At 36.2% G+C, this 10,196-nt stretch overlaps 1 long non-coding RNA gene across 1 annotated transcript; it reads right to left on the bottom strand.

The window, feature by feature from the left end:
• Window positions 1–340: 340 nt before the first annotated feature.
• LOC145668117 (uncharacterized) lies at window positions 341–5,865 on the bottom strand. Its single transcript, XR_014127972.1, has 2 exons — window positions 5,757–5,865; window positions 341–594 (listed from the first exon to the last, which is right to left on the bottom strand). It is a non-coding gene; the product is annotated as an uncharacterized LOC145668117 (long non-coding RNA).
• Window positions 5,866–10,196: the final 4,331 nt, after the last annotated feature.

The raw sequence follows: 10,196 nt of genomic DNA, 5'->3' as shown, positions 1-10,196 counted from the left end.
ACAGGTGCGGTTTCGCTTGTTGGTATTCACATTCTGTACTAACTCTTTTGATGGCATAAACTTCTATATGTTCTATTTAAAAAAATACAACTTTGTACTGAGCTGGCAACACTGTTGACCTGGTAACAATGTGTGGTACCTCAAAAGACGTCCCCCTTCCACAAGTATCTGGATCCACCAAACTCTTGCTAATATCTCTTCTGGTTTCCGATTTATTCAGGGCTGTCCAACATTACTGAACCACCCTGTATATATATATATATATATATATATATACACAAACAAACAAACAAACTTAAATGTATATATATTAGTTTCATTTTGATTAAAGGAAAATATGTTTGTACATTGTATTTTTTATTTGTCAAATAATAAACTAAGTCTATACATGAGCACAATTTTTATAACAACTTAGATAAGACAATGAGGATACATGAACCCTCTGAATATGCCTACAAAGTACTATGACAGATGTATGCATTCGTTGGAAAATAGTCTGTGACGACTGCCAATGGACAAGATAAACAACAGCTATGTTCGAGATCCTCCCAGAAGTTTTTCATTTGCTATAAATGTGTCTATGCCTTCATCTCCCTGGAAACAAAGAAATTGTGTAATTAATGACAATAGAAATAAAAATAAAATGAAATACTTATAAATCTTATTCGTGTATGGCGATATCTCGAATAATATTAGTGTTGCTACGTTCTAATTTGAATTAGTATCAATTGAAATACGATAATATAGACTCTGGTAAAGACAGTAAAGAGAATTACGCAATATTTCTTCAATTAATATTGAAACCAGAAGTTGTAGTAGATCTACCATTTAGTGTTTTAGCAGAGTGATTAGAGTGGAAATGGAATATATTCTAGGGACGCTTATCGATTAAAAAATATACAATGTGAGATTACTGTCTATGCTCTATAGTGATCAACGTTAACCGGAAATGGTTTATTTCTATCACTACAAGTAGGTGGATCACATCCATTAACGAACTCCTCCGAGATAATAATCTAGCTGTTGATTGCAGAAAACAATTTTAAAATTATCTTTTGTTGAAGAGTTATTGAGCGGTGTAACGGACGTACTAAGCCAGAGGTGTTTACCCTTGCGAGGATGGCCCTCTCGAGGGCATCCTCACCCTCAAATTCTCTCTCAACCATAATGACGCGAGGGCGATGACAAGCTTGGACAGCGATGGCGAGGGCCAACTGTCACTGTCAGGGCTAGAGCGAGGACAAATTCCCAACACGAAGGCGAGAGCGATGGTCAACTCTCTTCGAAGGTGAGGGCGAGGGCCAATTCACTGTGAGAATGAAGGTGAGTGAGGTCGGAGTAAAATGAACACCTATGGTACTAACATTACAATATTATATATATCCCACTTGCGTGATCCTAATAAACATCAAATGAAAGACTTAAGACCTGACTCGTCTAATAATAGTAGGGTTGTCACGTTCTGGAAGGATTAATATCAATTGAAATAAGATTATAAAAATAAGGAAAATAAAAGGTAACCAAAAACATTTCGATCTGTTTCATCTATGCAAGACAAGGAAACAATAAACCTGAAAATTAGTCATTTCTGCTTATGTGTGACGAAAAAAAAAAAACATAAGTGGCATCTTTTAGCGGAGCTTCCTGAATCAATGCTTGTTCTGCCACACTTAATACATTTAATCAAAGTCGAACAGTTTTAAGAAAGGCTATGAGTCACCAACATAAGTAAAACCCTCTTATCAGTTCCCTTCACTTTTTCCCTTCCAGGAAAAAAAAAAAAGAAAGAAAGAAAGAAAGAAAGAAACAATGAATCACACCACAAATTCTAAGTTATATACAGTTTCACCGTTATTCGATTTCTACTTTTTTAGCAATTGTTAAATAAATTACTAGAATGCTTTGAGAACAGTAGCGTAACTAAGAATGCATGCCCCCCTCCATCCGCGAAAATGTCAAAAGGGCTCTTCCTGTTTCTACGTTCATGGCACACGTACAATTTATACAGTAGTAGAGTTAGTTTTCCATCTAGTCAGACACTACTTGCTAATATACAAAAATTGCACATTATTATTATTATTATTATTATTATTATTATTATTATTATTATTATTATTATTATTATTATTATTAAGCAATTACATGGGACTAAAAAGTTTCTTAAAAGAAATAATTTCTAGGAATTAGGAATTAGATTTCTGGGCTGTCGGCATCTAAGGCCACGTTAGCCCATCCCGTATGAAGGATGACGTCCCTTAGCGAGCCCACTGTACGATGAAAGGGAAGGAAGAAAGGATTAGGAAAGGAAGTAAGCAGCCTGGGACCATTATATTAGGTACCTCCATCCCGGCATTTGAATGGTATGAATGAACGAAACCCAAGAAAGACTTCACTCAAGATGGCAGGTCTGAAAAAGCTGTTACACTCTTTCGGCCGAGTGTCCCCACCAGGAGTCGAACCTGGGACCGCTCACCTCAAAGGCAAGAACAGAAATAATTTCTTCCTAACGTTCACATTACAACTAACATATGAAAACTCGTCAAAACTTGTGGAACTTGCTCACATATTTCTAAACCGGCGTTTTTTTTTTTTTTTTTTTTTTGAGTAATTCGCTGACTACTTTCTCAATATCAACGTGGTGCCATTCTTCGCTTTCAGTGCTCAGGATTGGCAAAGGGCTCAACCAATGCCGTAACTTTTGCGGGGGAATGGGGAAACTGCCCCCCCCCCCCCAATTAAGCTTCCAGTTGTTTGATAGGATTCATTTGAGTTAAAACTTTGTTGCTTTGTATGATGTGATATGAACAGGAACTTATAAATAAAGCTTGGAATATGTTTACCACATAACAGGAAAAAAAAATGAAACGAAAATGTGTTCCGAGCCTCATTCAGTAAAATGTATCCTATTAGAGCCCCAGACAAAATATATATTTAGTAAGGCTTTCAACATATTGTCTCATTTAGTTAACTTGTGAAGCACCGTACTATTTTCAAAGGCATTGCAAATAATTTAAGATGTTTCTGCTGCCCCACTATCTGAACGAAATACATTCCTTTAAGATGTAGCATATATCTAATCTGGATCTTACTTTAGTAAACCATCAACTGGCGTCCCAAGAAGTATCGAACACGTTTAGTAAGGATTTCACTTCAAATGCCATCATTATTCTAGGGAGCCTCAACTTGACATATTTTAGGAGGTCTAATTAATGTTTGGTCTTCCAAGAAAAAGCCCAAGTTACGAGGCTGAGCTCAATTTCATCTTCGACCTTGTTCTACGAATATAAAGTTTGATGGCTTTTAGTGTACTGAATGATCGCTCAGGATTGGCTTCGTCAGAGGCACAGTGAGATACAGTTGCAAAGAAGTACACAAATCCAGAACACTACTAACATAGGAAGTTATCTACGACTAAATAATTGGCTAATTAATTCCAAGTTAAAATTTCACTAAATTGTTTCTTCACTACTTATCGGAAACTTGTTAGTTGTTGCAACAAAAGGCGATACATTTTCCGAGTAGAATTCACTAAATCTATTATAGCTGGTTCCGTGATTTCTTTTTCCTCTAAGTAGAGTACTCTTGCAGTAATATGAAACCTGCAAAGTGCTTTTGAAGGTGTTGAATTTAAGTTTAGCTTCCCTTTCAGCAGCGAGGCTATGTGAGACGTGGACCTACTGATTAACGTGGAATCCGAACCACATGAGCTCCCGCCGGGAATCGGACCCGGGTCTCCCGCGCCAAGAGCGCGTACGCTAACCGCTTAGCCACGGAGGAACTCTGCAAAGTGCTTTTAACATCCAAACATTATAAAGTTATACTCCGAAACTTAAATACCGGGAGCCTGTTAGTTACGCCACTGCTTGAGAATACAGATTCTTTATTCATAGAAAGGAAACTTAATGACTACATACCAGGGTTGGCTGGTTTAAACCAATGTTTAAAGCAGCTGGTTTGTTTTCAAAAAAAACAACTGGTTTAAACCAAATAACGAAAATGTTCGTAAAAGTGTAAGTGTTTGTAAAATCTTGATGAACACACATTTGTGGGTTATCACGTTTCACTCCCGTATATTATTCGTATTATATTCAGACCTAAAGTCCCCATTCATTACTCAAAAAGATTATACTACAAAAGCAACTTTTTTTTATGTAAGTTTATAAATGTTTCTTTGTGATTTTTTTTTTGTAGTTATTATTGTTATGTAATTGCAATCAAAGAAACATTCTAAATATTGTTTTGTTTACTATTGATAAAATACATCGAAATGCCGTACTTTGTGTGAGTGTGTGTGTGGGGGGGGGAAGGAGGGTCATACAGACCCCACGAGAGGCATTTAGTGAAATGAGAAGTATCTTCGATATCTATTTATGTATAAATGAGTCTGAGCCAAAGTGGACTCAAATAATTCGTATCTTTGTGATATGCAAATTAGTCGTTGTATTTCTTTAATTTGGACCAATAAAAGTCGTTGTTAACTAACTTGAATTAAATTAGTTCGTCTGTACTCCGTAGTACTTTGAAATTGTCCATATGTAATTCAGTATAATGGTTTCACTTGTGCACTGTTTATCTTTTTGTCCTTCTGAAATGACTCTTGAGAGCTATATTAAGAAGCATGTAAAGATCAGTATAACGTATTTTTATCAGGATTCCTTCGTGAGTGAGTCGGCAGACGTATCGCATTTGTGGCCAATTAGTCCTGGTTCCGAGTTTAAATGGAGGACAATTTTTCTCGGATGTAACTCGAGAAGCAGTTTTTATTCCGCTTTAAGCTTATTGTGACCCCTTCCAGCATAACCCGACTGTTGCATAATAACATCAAGGCGAAACAAACTTATTTCTGTCCATATATGATATGAATATATAGAGCAAATTATTTAAACCAAATAAACCTGGTTTAAACCAAAAAACCCGTTTTTTTTTTGTTTTTTTCAATAAAAGCCATGGTTTTTGCCAACCCTGCTACATATACAGATGACGTTAGAACCATCCATTAGTATGCAAATCAAATTATTTATAAAACCATCCTTCTATTAAGATATTTCCAAAACGTATAACCTGGAAAGTAAATGTATTAACTCTGTAATTATGAAACTATGATGGGGAAACATTTTGGGCCGCAGGCTAAAGAAAAACGAAAAAAATATAGGTGGGGCAATATAATTAAAAAAAAAAACAACAACAACAGTGATTGTATCACTTGTAAAACCAAGCTCTATTAATACTCGAAAGATCATGAAGGGGAATGTGATAAATGGTATTGTGAATGCATTTTAAACATTTCTCATAATTTGGCTGGAAGTATAATCCACTGATTCTCAGAAGTGAAGTTATATTCGTCAGGTAATGAATCACGTCGTGGGCTGGGTGGAAACGTTTAAGGAGCTACATCTAATCCGCGGGCCATGCTTTGCCCATCACTGTCTTAAGACGTGAAGATAATAAGCCAAAGATGTGCAATTTTGAGTTCATGTACGTTTATTTAAAAGGTATTACGTGTTTCAAAATACTGACTTATTTTTACTTTTCAAAGTAAAGCATATAAAAGCTACTATTTGCTGCGATTGAATTATAACAATAAAACAATGTTTGTGAATAGACACTATAAAAAGATAACGTAAAGAAAGAAAAAAAAACAAATGGGTGCTTTGCCAGAAGTAGGGTTGTGTTGATGACAAATAGACTCTTGTGTACATATTTATACATGCAACCTGAAATATGATAAATATACACGAAAACTTGATATTACTCACCAAGAACTTTATCTAGCGAAACCTTAAAGAAAATTATCACTGCCAAACAGATAACATTGAAAACAGACTCTCTCGCGCCGAACAAATTTTTAAATTCAGCATCCATCTGAAATATAAAGATTTAATTGTTATACAAATATATTCTATTAAATAATATATTTTACCTTTTTCTAGTCATGAAGTTCCAAAGTAGTTCATTGTCATAATGTTTTACTGCAATGTTAGAAATGCGCATACATGAATAATGTGAAGTAGCAATTAGACTCTTGTTCAGGCAAAGTAAACTATGATAAAACCAGGCAGATCGTGCTGTTACTGGTTGTACGTAGAACTAATAAGTCAGATATTCCCGAAATTAGTATGATAAATTTTTACCTAATAACATTTAGTTTTATATTAATGTGGAAATAAAGGAAATGGGGGAATGAAGAAGTGGGAGGAAACGGGAGAACTCCGAGAAAACCCACGCACACGGTGTTTGTCTACTACAAAGTTCACTTGGCGGAAGTTGGGATCGAACGAAGAACACTATGCACCACCTCGGCCCTTGGTAAGACGGATTCAAAAGCACTGTACTGTCAGGTTCATATCCTGACTGAAATGTACCAGTATAAAGTCCCAGCATTGTACGGACAAGACATTAACCAGGTTGAACTGCACCAAGCCAAAGAATCTAACCAGACGGTAAAGGGAGACAGTGATGGATGAGACGTATGAATAATAATACAAAAATAGGTACAATGAAGGAATTGACATGAAACTCGAAAAAACTAACCTTCTGTGCAACTCGCATACTTCATTTTTCAGGCTCCCACACTTCCCAATGAGTTACGAAACCAACACCCGTGTTAAACAATAAGTAATTCAGCTGAAACAGCCACCGTAGTGTTCGTAGTTTGAGGGAAAGTTCTCTAGTCTAGGGAAATTTGATAGGTAAATTTAGCAAAAAGAAAAAAAGGGAATTTTTCGATAAAACGTGACAAATTCAGGGGAATTCTCTAGTTGACTGATTAACGAACATCACTACTTAAATTGTTCTTTGTTATTCAGAAATAAACCAATACAATTGCAATAGTTTGTGTGTGCTGCAAGTAGCATAATTTGCACCCATTGTTAGCTAGTGGGGTGCACGGTGGCTCAGTGGGGAGCGCTTACCTTAGGTGCATGGTTTCCTTGGCACGATTTTCACCCAAGCAAGCTTGTCATAAACAACATTGTGTTCGTGGATTTTGTCGAGGTACTCCCGTTTCCTCCCACTTTCTCATTCTTCCATCATCATTCACTTGCTTTAATCATCGTCTCCCTTAACCTAAGACATAATCATGGGATGTTAAACTGAAAGATTTCACTATATTTCATTTTATTGGCTGTGCGTATACTTTTGAAGAAAAAAAAACGTAAAAATAGAAGGAAAAAATGAATAAAACAAATGTGGTTGGTAGCAGAAGCGTCATTTCAGATTTTGCTTGTGGGAGGGCAAGACCCCTTGATATAAGAAAATTTTCCATTTTTCACTGACTACTATTCTACTCAAAAAATCTACATAAATCTCAATCTCAGGGGGTGCAATTACCTCTCCCTACCCCCTAAATGACGCCACTGGTGGTAGTTCCCTTAATATAGCTAAATTAAAATTATTACATAACTTCTGTCATACGTATTGGACACTCAACAAACAACGGAAAATTTGATAAAGTGAAAAGTTTTTGTCAGTCGAGGGAAATTTTCTTAAAGAAACCTACGAACAGTGCCACCAGGTTCGTCCTGCACTGACTCGGTTAGATAGCATTCATGCTTTTTATTGCCACCTAGCACAAGTTCGTTCGTGTTTATGCCATACGTCCACACTGTATTTACATCGAGCCCTTCTGAAGTTAATCTGTATGTAGTACTGGAGCTTCTTATTCAGTGCTGCTAAAAAAACAAAAAAAAAAAAAAAAGAACTTTAACCCAACCTGAGAATGTAAGAAATGTGTCAAAACTTGATAGAACAGTCTGCTCGAGTAATGCCTGTGTTTTTTTTTTTTTTTTTTTTTTTACATTGTAGCTTTTATGCAACAGATACGGAATCCGTATTTATATGGCAATCGTAAAGGAATTGCAATTTTTTAACTAATACTTCTGGTGGTCCCTTGAAATTTTATCTGTGCAAGTGAGCAGGCCGGTAGCCAGCCCAAAAATGTAGGGGGGGGGGGGAATCCAACCATATTATAGTTCATTTGCAAGCCTACCGTGAACATTTTACGCAGGCAGTAAAAATTTAGGAGCCCGACACCCCGCGTGGATACGGGCCTGCAAGTGAGGGCAAGGTTCTAGATCACTGGTCCCCCTTCGCATTGAACAATAATAAAGACAGAAAACAACGTGCCCTGCGGGGCTCTAACCCGTCTTCACTCGCTAACGCTCGCTCGGCAATACTGTGTAGATTAAATGTATAAACTTTAGTAGAGAAAGAAACCAACCCAGCTACTAAACTACATGGGGGACCAGTAATCTAGAACCTTCCCGCAAGGGAGTTTTTTTCATGTCACCCACCACAAATCTTTTAGGAGACAATAAGGAGGAAATTATTAAAAGAATTGTATTTTTCCAACAGTTATTTAGAGTGCAGCGCCAAAAGTAAACCTGCACGCCCCAATTCACCAAAAAAAAAAAAAGTAAACAATTTACTGAATATATTGGAAAGTCGCATATCATTAACACAACAACTTTGTCTAAGATATAGAATGCCCAGAAGCATAGAGTGAGGCTTCCGGGCATTCTATCTGAGAACCAGTACCTAGAAGCATTACTCATGATTTTCGAAGGAAAATAATGGATTGTCGTGATTAACCGTCAATCGATTACAATGATCGCACACAAGCAATGTTGCATTCACACTTAAAACTAAATTCATGTTGCTAGCAGTACTTACCTGCGAAATCCTCTATGATTCGTAAACAACCATCCATCTTGACTTTTAACTTTCTCTTTATCCATCCGCTAAGTAGTTCCTCCATCAGCCAGAATGAGAACATATAGTTCAGGATTTTAAAGGACTTTTGTGCTCTTATGTTAGCTTGTTCGTACTTGTTTTCCATAGTCTTGCATTTGCAAACTGTCTTTTATATCTCACGATATTCAATGATATATTTATATCAGAAAACAATATTTTTTAAGACTACATTATTACTCGTTTTTGAGAACCAGTCTCTGACTCAAATATGCAACTAAATTTCCTCATTCTCATTTTTTGAGTTATTTTCTCCTCAAAATTGAGACTAATTTACTCAATTTTTTTTTGAGTAGTAAAATGTATTCATTTTTGAATAAATCATTTTTAACAGTGCTGGAGCACTGTAAAAGGTAGTATACAGAGGCGGGTCCAGGACCGACTTCTGGAAGGGGCGGTGGGTTGTCATACTGCTACTTTTAATGGCTCCAAACTTTGGGATGGGTTTTATATATATATATATATATATATATATATATATATATATATATATATATATATATATATATATATATATATATATCATAAGAAAGTTTCCTCTTCTGGGGGAAGCGATCGCCCCCCTGGATCCGCCCCTGGTAGTATATTGACTCTCGGGGGAAGTGTAGAAGAAGTAAAACTTCACCATTCCACGTGCACTCCTTCTGGGTTGGGCTACGAATTTTTCAGCAGTTCCTAGTCAATATGGTAGACGTCACGTTAGTACTTTGTAACAAAATAAGTAAGAGAGCACTAATATAAACCAAATACTAACTAAAGATCAGCACTCTGACAATACGTTTTATTGGGAATCAATTTAATTCCATAAATTTATTATTATCATTTGCAGGAATGGAAAACACAACTCTTTTTATCCCCTTCAAAAAATTAAGCCTTGGTAGTTGCAAACTAAGCTGTTATAAGCACATCCTCTGAATATTGAAAGCCGAAAATAATGTTTCAGAAAAAAGAAATATAGAACCTTTAAATAAAACAAAATACAGTATGAAACTGAAAACTTCAAACTGGATAAATACAAACAAGTTACGTAACTGGTTTTACCTTTCTTTTGTTTCCAATCGAAGTTGAACAAGTCGACCAAATCTACTATTGTTCGCTAGGCACAATAATTAAAAATTATAAGAAAGATGTATAACTAAAAGTTACCTTAAAAGGCGCTAAATTAGAAAACAGAAATATGCGTGCATACCCAGATGCTCAAAGAAGAAAGTTTGAGGACTAATCTGCCACATAGTAAATGCATGGAAAGTAGACTACAATTTGACAATGAGATTGGTTATGATACTGATATAAAATACTACATGTAGAATGTTTAAAGATTGTAGGAGTCTGGGGGACTAGTCTAAGTCAGGCCCGTGCTGGCCCACCGGGACACCGGGACGTGTCCCGGTGCGCCCTCCGAAACACCACAGTATAAATGAAGGTACTAGTTTTTAGTAATAAATTCT

The sequence above is a fragment of the Thermobia domestica genome, chromosome 1 (genome assembly GCF_964235325.1).
Source record: "Thermobia domestica chromosome 1, izTheDome1.hap1.1, whole genome shotgun sequence".
In the NCBI taxonomy this organism is placed as follows: domain Eukaryota; kingdom Metazoa; phylum Arthropoda; class Insecta; order Zygentoma; family Lepismatidae; genus Thermobia; species Thermobia domestica.
Note: the sequence above shows the minus strand (reverse complement) of the source record. Positions and strands in the feature narration are given on the sequence as shown.